The sequence below is a fragment of the Bacillus rossius genome, chromosome 5, assembly GCF_032445375.1.
Source record: "Bacillus rossius redtenbacheri isolate Brsri chromosome 5, Brsri_v3, whole genome shotgun sequence".
In the NCBI taxonomy this organism is placed as follows: Eukaryota; Metazoa; Arthropoda; class Insecta; order Phasmatodea; family Bacillidae; genus Bacillus; species Bacillus rossius.
In genome coordinates, this window is record NC_086333.1 from 43967306 (window position 1) to 43985388 (window position 18083).

At 37.2% G+C, this 18083-nt stretch overlaps 1 protein-coding gene across 1 annotated transcript in view; it reads right to left on the minus strand.

Annotated features, from left to right (window-relative positions):
• The window catches only part of LOC134531747 (hemolymph lipopolysaccharide-binding protein-like), a 31178-nt gene extending 16014 nt beyond the window's left edge, over positions 1-15164 (minus strand). The window contains exon 1 of the mRNA XM_063367620.1: positions 15099-15164. The gene's annotated coding sequence lies outside the window, so the exon portion shown is untranslated. The remainder of the gene's footprint in view (positions 1-15098) is intronic.
• Positions 15165-18083: the final 2919 nt, after the last annotated feature.

The window sequence follows — 18083 nt, forward strand, 5'->3', positions numbered from 1 at the left end:
CGACACCAAAATCGGTTGCCTAAAAATAAGGGACTGGCCGTATCTTTTTATGTCCTCGAATACCGGCCCCAGTGTTACGCCTTTACTTTGTGGTTTATTATTTATTATACATGTAAATCCTTACCGTGTAAATTAATTTTCCGTGACCGGGATGTTCAATCTGATTGGTTGCCGTTTGTTACGTATCCGTGCATTGTCGAAGCGGCATGTGACGGACGGTGAGGCGTAAGCATCTCGCGGGTACTGGATCAGTTTGCGTTTCCGTGACCGCGTGACTTTTAAGGCGGACAAGAGCTCCCTAACATGTCGTGACAGTTCCGGCCTTGACCGCGAGCTATAGCGGGCAGGCACGTCGCTGCGCCGCGACCTCTACGAACACATATACGTCTTTGTCTTTCCGGGCGGTAAACACGCCGTATCTGCGGGACGGCTGACGCCTTGCACTGATCCGGGACCAATCAGCTACAGCTCTCGTAAAAGAGCAGTGAAGGGGCATCAGCCACTCGCTGATAACAGGGAACGAGGAAAATAGCTGGGCTGGGGCTAACGCAGGGGCACCAACACCAGGGATCCCGCACTGATGTTTTTCATTTTCAATTTACTTGTTCGTCTAGCTAGTGTTCTTTTTAAAATAATGCGGACATCAATGGGAAAAGGAAAATTAAAAATTTATTTGCACACAAATTAAAGTGCTGGTCAAAACAAATTTAAATTCATAATTTCGTATTAGAAAAAAAACTTTAAATATTTTATTGCCACGTCTAATTACGCGATTCCACCGGAATTTGAGCGTAAAAATTTATAAAACTGACTCGAAGATAATTTAGCAGGAAAGAATATAAACTTTTCTTTAAATAAATTGGCAAAACGCTCGTCAAAATTTAAGTTCCAGGTTGGCTTAAAATTTTGGTTTGAAGGAGTTAATTTTTCAAATTTTTCCCCGGGAGGTCTTCACAAAATTCAAAAGCCCAGGGCCGCCGCTCGTCTCACGTTTAGTGGACAATCGGAGGTGACGCAATTTGAATTGAGGTTGAAGTATATTGAATAATATAATGGGAATAGGTGCCCCCGGGAAAACCCACTGGCTCACGCAACGTCCACCACGTTTCTCCACTTGCGGAAAAGCCGGGTTCGACCCCGGCGGGTATTGAACACGCGTCGCCGCGGTGGGAGACGAGATAGCTGACAACTTGATTATATATATAATTTTAATTAATTTTTTTTTACTCGGTGGTGATTTCAATCACCAACAAGTCAAACATACGTAACGAGATTTACCATATTTGTATGACAAACTCCGCATATAACGTAGGCGTTAATGACTTTCATTAGGTACACTTTTAGATACATTAATTTTTATTTTATTTTGTTTGAGGGGCTTGAAGCAATAACAAAAATGATCTAAAATAATTTTTTTCTTAAAATTCATCTAAAAATAATAAAATACAGTCAAGTATAATTTCAAACAGCTCTTTGCTATACTTCAAACTGCACGTATTTTTTTTCTTACATTTATGGAGTACATGATATCGAGTGTCTGCCAAGGCGAGACAAATGTGAAGATTGCAACAGTCTATCTTATCCTGGCTAGACATACGACAAAGAATGCAAACAGGCAAATTCGCCAAAATAATAGGATTTCGTAATACACACACATAACACACAACACATACAGTCCCGAAGGCAGTCGCGCATAGCCTGAACAATCAACAAAGCCAGCTGGTCCGGAAACCTACTACTATTCACTCACCCCGAATCAGACTCCCGAAATGAAATCTCGGTTATATTTTGTCTAATCCACAAATAACATTTTCTCAAGAACTATTTTTTTTTGGTCGTATGATTTCGCGTGTCAGGATGATCGTGATTACACTGAGAGGTTGGACATGTTATGTCAGCGACATTTTAAATACTCTAAATTCGTGAAAATGTATGAAATTTCTCAAAATGGTATTTTTTTTATGTGTACACATCTTAGATCTCGGTATACCTAGGGCATGTAGTAGAGGTAACGGATGTAGTAGAGGTAGTGGATGGAACGGAAGTCAATTGGAACGGAAATGTGTAAACATGGTGGATGGTGCTGACACCTGCGAAAGTCTCAGAAGTCTAAGAAATTCATTATATAATGCTACCGTCATAAAAATAAATAATGACATCTTAAAAAAAGAAGAATTATTGTCCTTACAAACCTTAGTTAACACTGAAATGTAGATATAGTGTAGTTTTCATCATACTGTAATACACAACAAATTGTTAGCCTACATATATTCAACGCCATGGCTTAATCTTAAATAATGAATCAGTTCAAGAAGGTTAAGGTTTGTTTGGAGGAAGTATTTACAGACTGATTTCTGCCGTTTAATCAAAAACAAATACTTTACGTATATTGAATTAGTGTTAAAATTTGTGTTTTAAAATGTTTAATGATAATTTTGTTTAAATGTATGTATCTATTGGACTGCAAATTTTAGTTTGAAAAATATTTAAAATATATCGCCGCGTTCCTAATGATTTAGAGAACCAACACAATGTAAAATATTTTGTACGCCATGTTTGTTTCAACACAATTTGTTACGTTGTATGTTTTTGCCCGGCTAACCACACATAGAAACGTAACAATACAAAACAAACAATGTTCCTGAGGTTCTGCTTTATTTGGAAATAAAAGAGTTTATTAAATTATCTTTGTTTATTTCTTTAAAAAAATGTTTTTTCTCATCGTTACATGGCTTCAATACACAATTTTACAAATGAATTTAATTAGAAAAACTTCGTTACTTGTACAGTTTTTGTCTTTTCTTATACGAATTTTAACGATATCTTTGAATTTTGATAGGATGAGGTCCAAATACATACCACAGCACCATACATATTGCCGTTGATGGTCGAGGAGTCTTGTCACTCGCCAAAGAAGAAAAAAAAAACTTAGTAATGTCCCTTGGTTAATTACCTAACTCAAGGTACCGTTGATCGCGGACCGAAATCACACGAGTCGGGCCGATGCCGACGCCTAGGGCCTAAATTTCTAATACATAGTCCGAAAAAAAAATGAAATTAGGTTAAAAAACTACGGCGTGGCCCCAGCCCCTAGGCGTTAAATTGTCCCTTAATAATTTTTCATTTGTTTCGTGACTTGCCGACGACGCGACCGAGTTCGGCGACGATCGAGCAACAAGTGACTTGGTCGACGAGATTACCTTCCCTTGTAAAGGTGAAGACAAGGGAAGCAACCCCGTGGGCCAACCGACCAATCACAGTACAGCATTCATCAACATGCCCAAATAAGGAATTTCGGCCGAGCGCATCACATCACGCCAGGACTCGCCCTGATTGGCTGGCTAGTGGTAGCCTCCAGAGACCCTTCCAGACGGTCGCTACAGCTGTGCGTACAACGTGACGCGTAAATCCCAAACAAGCATTTACAAAGTGAAAAATAGCTTTCTGGCGCCAGAGTGTCGCGCCTGTCCGCTCTTCCTTCTGTACCTTCCAGACTATTCTCAAAATATTACACTAGCAATATCCAATAGAATATAAAATTACCAAAAAAATTCAAATACAATGTTAAAAATTTAGTAAACAAAGTTGAAATTCATATAAAAACTTTTGTTTAAAAATGATGTCCTGTAAAATTATAATCTATACTGCTTTAATTACTGACATTAATTATCAAATATCAACATTAATTATTATGAACTAGAGTTAACCCTCAAATTTATAATTAAGTATCTCAAGGAAATAAGTATTTTAAGGCTTTCCATGAAATTTAACCAAAGTAATTAATAACAATTCTTAACATATCTGAACTGTTTTCTATATCAACAAAAAAAATATATCCTTCACATCAAACTTATTCTTAATATTCTTATGACCCATTTTGCAATGCTACATAACCCCCCCTACTTTTTGATTGAATTTGCAAAATTAAATCAAAAAGTACAAAAGTGTAAATTGTTGAAACAAAAGAAATAACATACCATAACAAAAGTGTAAACAAATGTAACAAATTAACATCAACATTAGAAATGCAAATCTTGACACAATAATAGCAAACCATGACTTTTCATATTATAAATCCTTAAAACAAATTTACAAAATTATAACCCAAACATTGAAAAATTACTTACAAAAAATTATTTAAATTCTCCATACCAATTTAAAGTGGCACATCAATCTTTAACAAAAAACACAACACTTGATTATAGAGCATCAAACTGTAAGTGTTGCATTCCTCACTTAAATTTCCACAAACAACAAGTTGACAATTCTACATTCATGGCATGACAAACAATTCATTATGACACAGTCGTATGTTTATATTCTTGAAAAACCAATTACATGAACTAATGTCCTTCCTCAGGTTTCAAATCATACCTCCCCTTTCAGCAACAGCAGCACATATATTAACATTGATGAGGGGTGGAAGCGACCAAGGAGAAGGGACTCACCCTTGCAAAAAAAAACATCGGACTCCATGCCGGAAACATATTTAAAATTAACCTCCTGGCCCCCCAACTGCCTCACAAACCACACTACACAAAAAAAATATCTGCTGATTATTTAGGGGCAATACAAAAAATTCACCTAAACTCTGGCCATCATGAACACACAACTGCTTCTGCAGCTTCAAAACTCGACGACTGTTATGCATTAACTTTTAGTATTACATTTCATACCTTTAATATAGGATATTGACACCCTGTTATTTAATTCAAAACAAACATTTAGCATTACCAATATGTGTAGCATTTTAATTTAAAATATCAAACATTTTCAAACTTTTATCATTTTCCGAAAACATAACTCATAATAAATTTCAGTTAACATCTTCCCATGAGACAACATTAAACAAACAAAACATTTCATTGGAATTTCATGTTCATTTGTCATTTAAAAAATATGCAAAATGTTCACTATGGTTTACTTTAGTCCAACATGATAAAATTCTTGATGACATTAATTTGTTTACAATATCAACATAAACATACTTTACACAATAATCAAACCTTGCATAGCTGATTGTCCAAATTGTTTCATTGACTCACACTAAAAAAGTACATACTCAACTTGCTTAAAATTTACCCTTTTTATTTTACACTTAATTAATTTTCCATGGTCTGAGTAAAGAGACGTGCCAATTAGCATCATTTACTCTGTAAACATTGTGGCCTACCACAGCCTTTATTTCATATGTCCCATCATACAATTTGAAAAACTTGGATATCTTATTATCTATAAGGGATGACAACTTGTGTGAAGCAATTAAGACTTCATCCCCTTCCTTGAAACTCGTTTGGAAGAGCATAGCACCAACTGCCTCACCTGATGCATCATAAGTAATATAAAACACTTGTTTATATATAAATTCAAAAAACTGTTTCTTAAATATTGCAATATTAATTCCTTGTCAAAAAGCCAAAAATTTGAAAACATCTCTCTTACTACAAAGTGTCAACAATTCTTCACAAACGGTTATCTCCCTCTCATCAGTGCAAAATACAAATAACTTTGAAACTGGTTTCTCTACAAGCTTCAAGCAGACACCCCCTGGTCAACGAAGAATCCTCAATAACAGCAAAAAACTCTGAACAACTTACTTAAACTCCAGGAATTACGTCTCCATGACTACCTCAACGACGATGAATAAACACAAAAACTTCAACATCTTCAAAAACTTACACCTCTGCAGAAACCTCGACGACGACAACAAATCTTCAACTCCAGGAATTACGTCTCCATGACCACCTTAACGACGATAAAAAATTCAACTCCAGGAATTACGTCTCCATGACCACCTTAAACGACGACAAATACAAAAACTTCAACTTCGACGACGACAAATAACCTCAAAACAAATTATTTCCTTTAAAATCCCTTAAAAACCGCTGTTACTCTAATTCTCTGCTGCTTATGATAAACTCCTCAAATCCCATGAAATAACCACTTTAACCCACAAATCCACCAATATCTCCACTCCTCATATCTGCACCAACAAAACATTGACAACATTATCACTTCAAAACTGTTGACACAAAATTTTCCTATATTTCATCCCAAAGAAACAACTTCTAATGTTACCCTGTCCATTCCCTCTAATATTACTCAGCTTTTCCTCTACTAATCTTTCAAAAATATGCAAAATGTTCACTATAGTTCACTAGTCCAACATGATAAAATTCTTGATGACCTTAATTTGTTTACAAAATCAACATAAACATACTTTAAACATTGCACAGCTGATTGTTCATAATAATGTTTCATTGAATTATTCTAAAAAAATACATACACAACTGGCAAATATATATATATATATATATATATATATATATATTTTTTTTTTAATGTTTTCCATTCATTCTTCTTATGTATTGTCCATTGCAATGCAACACCATCCACATCCAATTTAGTGATAAACAATTCTACCTGTTGCTTATCTGAGCCACTAAAATAGCTAACTATTTTCTCACATTTGGTTACAAATTGTATCAGAGTGACCCCTCGGTCATCACCAAACAATTTCGGCACTGTCCGTCCAAAAGTGTTCACTTCATCTACAGTCAAAACTGAACCCTGCAATGCTACCCTCCTTTGAATTTTCTGTAAACGTCCTTTCAACATTAGCTTCAAAATTCCCCTTAACTTCCTGAACCACTTTCTTTTCATTGTAATAGATATTTTGGGAATTCTCAGTTACTTTTAACTGCAAATTTGTGATATCCCCTTGATTTTTGGTTATTTTGTTTTGTATACTTTCATTATGTTGTACGAGTTCTGAAATTTTATTACTATGTTCCTGAACTGTGTTACCTGTTTGCGTCAAATTTTCCTGAACTTGGCCCACTATATTTTCACAAGTGTTTAACCTAGACTGTACCGACTCTATCTGCACTTCACAATTATTTACTTTGCATATACAGGAAGAGATCTGTTCATTAAGATCATTCCTAAGAGTATCAAATCGGCTCTCAAATGTATTGGTTAATTTTTTTTCAGTGGCATCTAATTTTTGTTCAGTGGCATCTAATTTTTTTTCAGTGGCATCAAATTTTTGTTCCATTATATACCTGAATTCAGTCTGACCTTGTGACATGTTATGCATCCCTTGTGACATGTTATGCATCATTATCATTAATTTTTCTAACATTTGATTAGACCTGTCTGACCCCCCCATAACCTCTACTGGACTACCATTTGCAGGCTGTTCCATGTTTTCCGACTGCTCCTGCACTAATTCAATATTCAAATTAGGATCGGACATTCCTGAAGTTTCAGGAAAACCCGCAAGGTCATCCTGACTGTCTGTACTCATTTTTCTTTTGTTTTTACTATTATAAATTACCAGAAAACGTAAACAACTCTTTAAAAACACACTTAAAAAAAAACTTTAAACAATGATAACCACAAATACAAAATTTAGACCATAAGAATGTAAGTTTCTGTCCAATTTAGACTTGCTGTTTCCGGCGATTCATCCCTCGTTGTCCCGCGAAGTACCGATTCATCCCTCGTTGTCCTGCGAAGTACCGAGATGATCTATGTTGCTGGAATCGTGTCCCACGATGTTCTGTGAAGCGCTGTTCTACGATGTTTTAAAATGTAGTTCTCGTCGCATTCCTTTCCCACGATGTCCCGCGATGTTCTTATACGGTGAATGCTGGCTTCTCACGCTCGTTTTCGTTTGTTGATGTTTACAAGTACGACGCGAAGATCACACGATCCACTCTCGAATCACTCGTTCACAAGTTATAATTTTGCCGATGTTCCAAAAGGTATTACCATAGTTAATTTAGACATGATTAGCTTTTACTTGATAAGTTTTTACTGTTTTTCCGAATGTTTACTTTAATCAGGCAGTGTCTAAATTCGTGCCCCACGACAGGGCAGCCATGTTGTTACGTTGTATGTTTTTGCCCCACGACTGGGCACCATGTTGTTACGTTGTATGTTTTTGCCCGGCTAACCACACATAGAAACGTAACAATACAAAACAAACAATGTTCCTGAGGTTCTGCTTTATTTGGAAATAAAAGAGTTTATTAAATTATCTTTGTTTATTTCTTTAAAAAAATGTTTTTTCTCATCGTTACATGGCTTCAATACACAATTTTACAAATGAATTTAATTAGAAAAACTTCGTTACTTGTACAGTTTTTGTCTTTTCTTATACGAATTTTAACGATATCTTTGAATTTTGATAGGATGAGGTCCAAATACATACCACAGCACCATACATATTGCCGTTGATGGTCGAGGAGTCTTGTCACTCGCCAAAGAAGAAGAAGAAAAAAAAAACTTAGTAATGTCCCTTGGTTAATTACCTAACTCAAGGTACCGTTGATCGCGGACCGAAATCACACGAGTCGGGCCGATGCCGACGCCTAGGGCCTAAATTTCTAATACATAGTCCGAAAAAAAAAATGAAATTAGGTTAAAAAACTACGGCGTGGCCCCAGCCCCTAGGCGTTAAATTGTCCCTTAATAATTTTTCATTTGTTTCGTGACTTGCCGACGACGCGACCGAGTTCGGCGACGATCGAGCAACAAGTGACTTGGTCGACGAGATTACCTTCCCTTGTAAAGGTGAAGACAAGGGAAGCAACCCCGTGGGCCAACCGACCAATCACAGTACAGCATTCATCAACATGCCCAAATAAGGAATTTCGGCCGAGCGCATCACATCACGCCAGGACTCGCCCTGATTGGCTGGCTAGTGGTAGCCTCCAGAGACCCTTCCAGACGGTCGCTACAGCTGTGCGTACAACGTGACGCGTAAATCCCAAACACGCATTTACAAAGTGAAAAATAGCTTTCTGGCGCCAGAGTGTCGCGCCTGTCCGCTCTTCCTTCTGTACCTTCCAGACTATTCTCAAAATATTACACTAGCAATATCCAATAGAATATAAAATTACCCAAAAAATTCAAATACAATGTTAAAAATTTAGTAAACAAAGTTGAAATTCATATAAAAACTTTTGTTTAAAAATGATGTCCTGTAAAATTATAATCTATACTGCTTTAATTACTGACATTAATTATCAAATATCAACATTAATTATTATGAACTAGAGTTAACCCTCAAATTTATAATTAAGTATCTCAAGGAAATAAGTATTTTAAGGCTTTCCATGAAATTTAACCAAAGTAATTAATAACAATTCTTAACATATCTGAACTGTTTTCTATATCAACAAAAAAAAAATATCCTTCACATCAAACTTATTCTTAATATTCTTATGACCCATTTTGCAATGCTACAAATTTTCCCAGCGAATAAACTATACGTAGTACGTATTTTTAGAGTTGCGATTATATCTTGTTAGGTATAACAATTATAATTTTCAATATGAATTCCAGGATAGTTTCATTACCACAAAGTTTCCTTTGGCACACCAATACGCATAGTACACCCACCAATGTTCGCGAAAGTTAATATATACGCGTGCACGTTGCCGCTCATGGGTCCGCCATCTTGATGACTTCGGCTCGTGGCTATATCAATTTCTGCATGCACGCGCATTGGACTTTTAACACGTTAAAAATCCGTCGTGTAATGCGCGCTTATTTCATTGCATTTCTGGTGCATACTAAATGTTTTTAGAATATTTATCACATTCGGCATTATTTTAAACAATTCTACTTTAAATGTCGTGTCCGAGTTTCGTATTATAAGTGTATTTGCAACACGAGAACACGCAACTTTGCTCGTTACCGAGGTTAGATGTTAAAACATGACTTGAGAGTGGTTAAAAAAGATTTCTCACAGTTTTTTTTTTTAAATTCCGGCCGACCGTGAAGTTGCACGAGAGAGAGACTAATCTCGGATATGTGTGTTGGGGGAGGGGGGGGGGGGAGGATGGGGTTTGTCAGCGCATGACCCTTCCTTCCACCATTGTTCAGCGAATCAGTGAATCGTACACTTCGCTTGCAAAACGTTGCTGAGTCCAACCTACTGCAAAATGATCTTACTAACTGCAGTGAATGACAGCGTGGTGTAAGCAGCAAACCAATGATTAGATGCATGACGCAGCCATGCCATCACGAGGCAGGGGCAGGCTCGCATCTACACAGCTATAGCGTGTCTCATCCTTGGATTGCAGTGTGCATTTAAATAGGCATTTACTTTCCCTTACCAGTGCACGATCTCTGCCATTAGCGCTGTCCTTGTTTCAGTGTGCTGTGTTGCCTGATGCAAGCCATTGAGCGCAAAAGTTCCAGACACAGCTTTGTAATATAATAAACATGTGTTTAATGTATCGGAAAAATTGTATTTTGTAAGGTCAATTTTTGGAATGAGAATTGCTGAAATACATTTTCCTGGTGTATTTCCATTAAGATAATTAACATTTTTTTTTTTAAAATTTTATTTCTAAGGAGATGTCGTTGAAATACATCATCTTGGTTTCAATCTTTTTTTGTTCACATTTATTATTTTCGTGTGAAATAATAATTTGTGTTTAGTATTTAATTATTCTTTTTTGTCAGAATGACTAAAACTGTAATAACACTGTCAGTTGACACTATTTTATGGTCTTACAAAAATCAAGAACGAGTATAATTAAAAAATATATATATTAAAACATATTATTAAAGATGGTCAACAAAATAATATTTTTAATTTTAACAACCCGGGTAGTATGAATGTGGCGACAGTGTCCGCCATTGACTCCGTACTGCAATCTAAGCGTGGTAGAGACTGTAGTGGAGATTGTGGCTGACTCACACACGGCGCGGCTTTCGCCCGGGCTTCCGGGGAGCATGACCGCAGCTGAGATTATACGACGCGGAAGTGGCGTGACAGCCGGCCACCGAGGTTGTAGACCAGTCACTCCCGGAATGTTTCCTCGGGGCTTCGCGGAATCCGTGCTCATGTTCGTGGTTGTTTCCTGATCCTCTAAGAGCGGTGTTATTAAAGTTAGTGAACTACGGAAAGAGATAGCCTCGACGCAGCCAACAAAAGGAATTCACGGTCGTCGCAATACGTCACCAACCTTAAAACGTGGAATTATGAGAATATATAAAAAAAAAAAAATTCCTCGGGATTTTTTTTATAATTAATGTTTAGCATTGAAACACGTGAAACTGTCAATAACTTGACTCACAAGTGTTATATTCTTACACTGTGCGCAAGTTTAAGGGCCCGCCTACCCGCGCATACAGTGTCCAGAGCTTCAGAAGAAAACACGCGATTTGAAAACTGCTAAAGATATTCGAGTGGGATCTGTTTACGAAAAGCATTTAATAATGCGTTGAGGAGTGATGGGATTTTCTGTTACCGTATTTAGTTCGTATTTAGTTTTTAAACTGTTTTTTTTTCTCAGGATAGTGGAAAGAGCTAAAACAATTTTTATAAACAATTTTCAGAAATGAAACACCTGGTAAAGAGTTTTTTCATTACAATTTTATCTTAATTTCTCCGCCCACTAATGTTACAGTTACCGCTTAAATTTCATAGTTGTCTTATGCATGACGAGAAGACACTGCGCCTAGTTCAGAGCCTTGCGCTTAGAGGCGATATCGCGCTGGAAGCACCAGCGAGCGTCGCACTTGTCACCCCGCCTCACTAACACAGACACATCCCTGACGAGGCGGGCCCCTTAACAATTGAAAACTTGATGCATACATTTAATATAACAACATTGTACTTCTATACACATTACGTCTGCGTCTTGAAAGTTTTCCGGAACACTTCACTCGAGAAACAAGCAAGAAGTTGAAAGTTGGCTTGCGTTTAATTTTAACGTCCTGCGTAGTTGATAAACTTGAAAAACTGGTTAGCTAACATTTTGCGCCTTGCGTTTAGTGCGTTTCTTTCGTAGTTCACAACGCCGCGCCGGCCTGAAAAGTAGCGAGTTTGAAGTGCTGTAAGAATCGACGGAACTCGTTTTCCGAAGACCTGTGTTAGAACTCCGGTCTGAATTAAGTTTCCACATGGTCTCCCTAAATGAGACTAGGGGAATGCCGGGATGATGCATTACCATAAGCCATTGTCACTTTCTCCGCCAACATCCTCGAGCCGTGTAGTGCGGGTCTCCGTCTCTAATGACCTCGTTTTCCACGAGACGTGGAGCCAGATAAAAAATAAAGAAAAAGATGTGAGCAAGTCTTACAGTACTCGCCAGTGATAACATCTAACATATCGTATAACAAATTATGTATTAGCACAATACGTATTTTAGTACAAAACATTTCACACGGTATTTACAACTTATTAAAAGAGCCACATGGCAACAATGCGTCATACTGTTCAAGACTACTGTTAGCGGAACGAACGGTAAACAGCTGTCAGCTGTCTCCTCGTTCTCTTTTTCCCTCTCTATCTCTCTCTCTCTCTCTCTCTCTCTCTCTCTCTCTCTCTCTCTCTCTCTCTCAAACGCCATGGAAATGTGTGCGCTCGCTGACACGTTGCAGCAGAAGCACCGATTGTAGGTAGGCCGCACCGAAAATTTGAATGACTCGTGCTTCTCCCTACTTCCTGTTATACATTTCCGTCGCATTCACGAAATTACTCCCACGAAATGCCGTATACCCAGAGCTAAGTTATTACACACCAAAAACAACAACGAATAAACGAATTGGAACGTTTTACAATGGAGAACACATTTTCATTTTTGACACTTGTTTGAATTTAAATATTCGTGCGTCTATTGTAGGTCCTTCTCCATTATCCACGACTTAAAAAAAAAAAAGTATGAATAAATGTAATATGATATGACCCAAATGGAAATTTTCACACTGCTTCAACTAAAAACCTTCTAATTCAATATCTACCAAAATACCTAGGAGGCCTGAACTTTGTTACACACTTTCCAACGAATGAATTATAAAGTCGCCGATTAAAATATTAGAGTTGCAAGCAACTTGACCAAAAAGACCGCATGCCCCTCTCTGCCTTGCACGTAGAGTCGATTTGGCACTTTAAGTACGTGCGGAGTCGCCCTTAGCGCTTCCTTATGGCTGTCCTGACAACAATACACAATACCCCTAGATAAGCGAACACGTTTGTGTGACGTCACTACCTCACCTTCACCTTTCTAGAATTACAGAACTGCACTGTGTGATTCAAAACATTTTTATGGACATACGTCATTGATGGTTTACCTCAAGAACGGACAATAAAGATGAATACTCTAACATACAGAAAACAAGCCAAAATCAGTTATGTTAAATGCTTTGACAGCACTGAGAATTCCGTGAAAAGAATTAGAAAAATTTCACAGCACAGACGAACGAAGTTGGCTGACAAGGACGAGATGGGTGCAACACAGATGATACAGCAACAAAAGACGAACCCAACGATGATACTAAACAGATAATCTGGCTAACACAGCGACGCACAAGAGAAACCAGCGTTCTTGAAGTTTATCTGTGATATACAGTTGAAGCCAGCAATGGCGTATGTACACAAAAATGTTTTGTATCGATCTTCCCCAGTGCAAGAATAGTTCAAAGAACGTACTGCACTGTATGATTTTTTTTGCCTGTAATTACCTCCTCGACGATATAGGCATCTATAGAATGTCCCATAACTCATCGTAAAGCCGAAAACTGTTGACAGCCCAATTAATCAAAATTCAAAAAATGGTTGTAGTTATCGAGTTATAGGCATTTTTTCCCCAAAGTTTTTAAATCTGCGCCCTGCACCAAATTATTAGATACTGCGACTAAATATTTTTTCTACGCAATCATAAATAACCCTACAATTGATGATAATTCAAAATAAATTAAAATATGCTATTCTTTTAGGGAAAAAAAAGTATTTGGAAATCTTATTAGGCAAAAAAAAAATAATCGGGTAAATTTTACTAATCATATTGTTTAAAAAATTACTTTGATAACTTAGAAAGTTATTTGAAAAGGTGGATAATTAAAGCAAATAACTTGCTAAGATTGCAAAGTAATTTTTTTTAACAATATGATTAGTAAAATTTACCCAATTAAATTTTTTTGCCCAACAAGTTTTCCAAATAGATACTTTATTTCCCTAAAAGGATAACATATTTTAATTTATTTTGAATTATTATCAATTGTAGGGTTGTTTATGACTGCGTAGAAAAAAAATTGCAGTATCTTAATAATTTGATGCAAGGTGGGGATTTAAAACTTTTGGAAAAAAAAGGCCAATAATTCAATAACTAAGACACTTTAGAATTTTTAAAATTCATAATACTAATTTACTGGCCTATCAACTGTTGTGTTGACTTTGAGTTATAGGTCATGCCATGGAATGGGAATAAATGAATGAAATAATAACAACTGCGGAATCGTAAAAACGACCGCATGGCCAAGCTGCGCGGTAAATACAATTTTGACCCTGACACTGAACGGTTTTTTTGCCAACACAACAGTCGAGAACGTGCGCAAGTTGGCTAAATTTTGGCGTAACTCATCACGCTTTAGTATCACTGCAGGAAGTGACCAGTGAATTAAACTAACACAATAACTGCGTTAAAAAAAAAAATGACATTCAATATTTTCTACAAAATGCACGTTATTAACTGCTTACTTCCACTGGTTTTGTTTTGACGGTTCTGTCGACAACTCGACTGCCAATGCCGGAGCAAAGTGCGGAAGGAAACAGGAACGTTGGAACAGATGTAAAATGAGGGAATACCACGGGGCTTTTATCCATTAGGGAGCAGAAAACGCATCTCGCCCTCGCAAAAATTTCCTCAAAATATCATTATACAAAATTATCTTACTTAAAAAAAATCCTTTTTACGAACATATATAACGTTACTTCACTTTTTGCTGCATAGAGTTATAATTTTAATAATTGTTTGTCAACATTAATTATTTAGAACTTTGTCTATGGTATAAGCCCAACTGTGGCGTGAATAATAATAAAAAAATGTTACCCGAGTGTAGCTGCAAGTTTGATATTATGTGGTATGGTATTACGTGTTTCAATTGTAAGATAATGTATCACCACAGAATTAAAAAAAAAAAAAGTAAGAACGAATCAACAATACGAGCATATTAAAGTTTGCAACCTCTTTCCTAATGAATAAGAATCATTGATTTACCTCTCTCTCCCTCGCACAACCGACGTCCCTGGAAGGAGAGTGCCTTCTACGCGAACACTACTCTAGGCGACTGACCTGCGCTGCGAGCCGGCGGCCGCTGAGTCGCGCGGAGCAAGGAGCACTGCGGAGCGCGACCGCCGCGCGGCCACTTATAGCCGGCGAAAGGAGCACACGGGCGGACTGACCCGCGCCTTTGAGTCAGCGCCAAGCCCAGATCAACGTTACACCGCGCGCTCCAGTAGGACGCTCTTCAGCCCAGCTAGTTTTATATTACAATGGAACTGTAGATGAACAAAGTGAGTGTTCTTACGTGCGCGCGTTAGAAGTTATACTTCTTTTGTTTTAAGACACTGAACTAATTTGAAATTTAATGTAACAAAAATTAATCAAACAAATACATAAATTATTTAATTTAGTTAATTAGTCCAGATAATTCTTCATTAATAACGAATATGCCGAGTGTATATTCTAATTTATTAATTTTAATAATTTATTAAATAATGTAGTAATTTATAATGCAAATAAATTATACATACGGGAACATAACCTCACTAATAATCACATGAAAATAGACAGGAGGCTACTAAACTTTCCACTGACACTCCCTGCCAGCGACAATGGAAACTTACAAGCAACCTGACATCGTTATACATTCGGAAACATAACCTCACTTATATAAATAAACTTGAAAAAGTTCATGAATACAATTTATATCAGAAGTATTCACAGTAAATAAATGTTTTTATTGATATGGAACAGTATTCAATATCAATAAATAAATTATAATACTTATGAGCACATATATAATTTTAATTTTTATGTAGCCTTTCTTCATCCTGTGAAAATATCATTGCATGTTGAGCGTGAATTGTAAAAATTTACTCTCATAAATTTTTCATTAGGCGGCTAAAGAAGTATAAATTAAAAAAGAAGAGCGACTTGGCGGACGTAGCTGGTACGTTGTTGACGTGGTAAAATCTAGCAGCGCTTAGTTTCAGTAGTGTTTGTCAGGAGGAACAGAGAGTTATGGGGATACCTATACCCCTCCCCTCCTCCGAAGTTGGGAAAAAATTTGCAATATATGAGTGAAGGCAGTAATGTTATTTGGGATGATGCAAGTTGTGACAAGCCGCGTCGCCTAAGGCTATTTCTGTAGGCACATGTGTCAGTGTGTTAGTGGCAACAGTAGGCTAAAGTAAGTTTTTCTTTAATACACGTGTTCAAATTTTGAAATTTTTCCTATTTATTTTCTTTGAAAGATTTGTGCAATGGGAGTGCATGACTTGATGTAAGTTTTTGGACATACGTCATTGCTAAGCACTTTTTCTGTCGAAGAAAACTAAAAGATAAAAAATAAATAAATAAAAATACCCAAAAGACAAAAAATACAAAAAAAGCAAAAATTGCTGTTGTCAACCGAATATTAACACCACAAAATATTGGTCAACAAAAAAAGAAAAACAAAGAAAAATGTACTAAGAGAACGAACCCCCCCCTCCCCCCCACACACACACACACAAATGATGACACAAAAATATTGAACCACAACGGTTGAAACGAGACAAAAACACGACAAAACGAAAAGACGAAACAAACACAATAGTTTTCCAAAACAGAATAGAACGATAAAAACCTCCACAAATGATGACAGCACAAAAATATTGAACCCCAAAAAAAAAAACAGCAAAACAGTTGAAACGAGAAAAAAACACAACAAAACGAAAAGTCGAAACAAACACAATAGTTTTTCCAAAACAGAAACAAGCGACGTTTCGGGAACTGCTATCTGCTCCTGTCCTCTTTTCCTATTTTTCCTATTTAGTTCAACCTTCTCCCTCCCCAACCGAGAAAAAACAACTGTATCCACTATCCACCACACAGTTAATCTAAATATGCTCGGCAACAGAAATACTACCTTACATATATTTAACAAACATTTGTCCCTGTTTGGACATACACATACACATACACACACACATATATAAACTGCGCGCTGTACGCATCGTCTCGCGTACATCACGCAGTTCAGAGGCGTCAGCCCTCGAATTCTGGTGAATGTGTGAAGGTAAAGGGGTGTAAAGGGGAGGGGAGAAGAAGAATACATATATTTCACATATAGCATTCTAGAAACACAGATGAAAAAATAACGATACCTACTCCGGATTTCTAATGCAAGCTCTTTTCGAAAATTCATTTAAATGTCAACAAACCGCAAAGTTGGCCGATAAACGGCCAGCACTAAAGTTGTTTAGCACAAATAAAAAACAACTTATTAATTTCAAGGATTATGTGAAGCTAAAGCCGACCTTCGTAGTCCAGTTGGTTGTGATGCGAGGGGTGCCGTCAAGTTCAGTTTGCAAGCGGGTAAGCAGCACACCGATTAGCTTAACGGCACAAACGCGCGGGGATTAGTGAGCCGAATAGAACAAAAATTCATAAAGCTAAGCAAGGCATTTATTTATTTGAGAAACTTCAGAAACTTATAGGCACGAGTTCTTCACCGGTTGTCGCAGAAACTATCCTTGGGAGTTTATTTTTGTGGTACATATGTCACCCAACCGACATTTATTCGCTCCGTATTCCCTGAAACGTACTAACCTGCCAAATCATATTCGGATCTTGCTTAGGTTTTTTGTTTATTTCAAAATGCCCATCCAGTAAATGTATTTCAAGCCAGAATGTCCGTTCAATCGGGGTCAAAGCTTCTGATAATCGTTTATCCTGGGATAGGCCCATTCTCTGTTGACGTGTCTATGGCAATATCCAATCTTGGTTTTTTTTTTTTTTTTTTTGCAGAACTCGTAGTATTTGATTTGTCGATCTTGGTTTTTCCGTGACAGACAAACGCTCTGAAATTACAAGTTTCCATTATTAGTCATCAAATAACGAGGCGCCCCCCTCCCCTTTTCTGCTTCTCTGGCGCTGGATTGGAGCCCGGCACCCAGCGAGCCAGTCACTGATTGAGAGAAGAGCGTCCTATCTCCTACAAGGCTTCCGAGCGCGCGGCCTCGATCAACACGCCGCGCCGGTGCTGCTCGCGTCAAAGCGCCTTTTTTTATC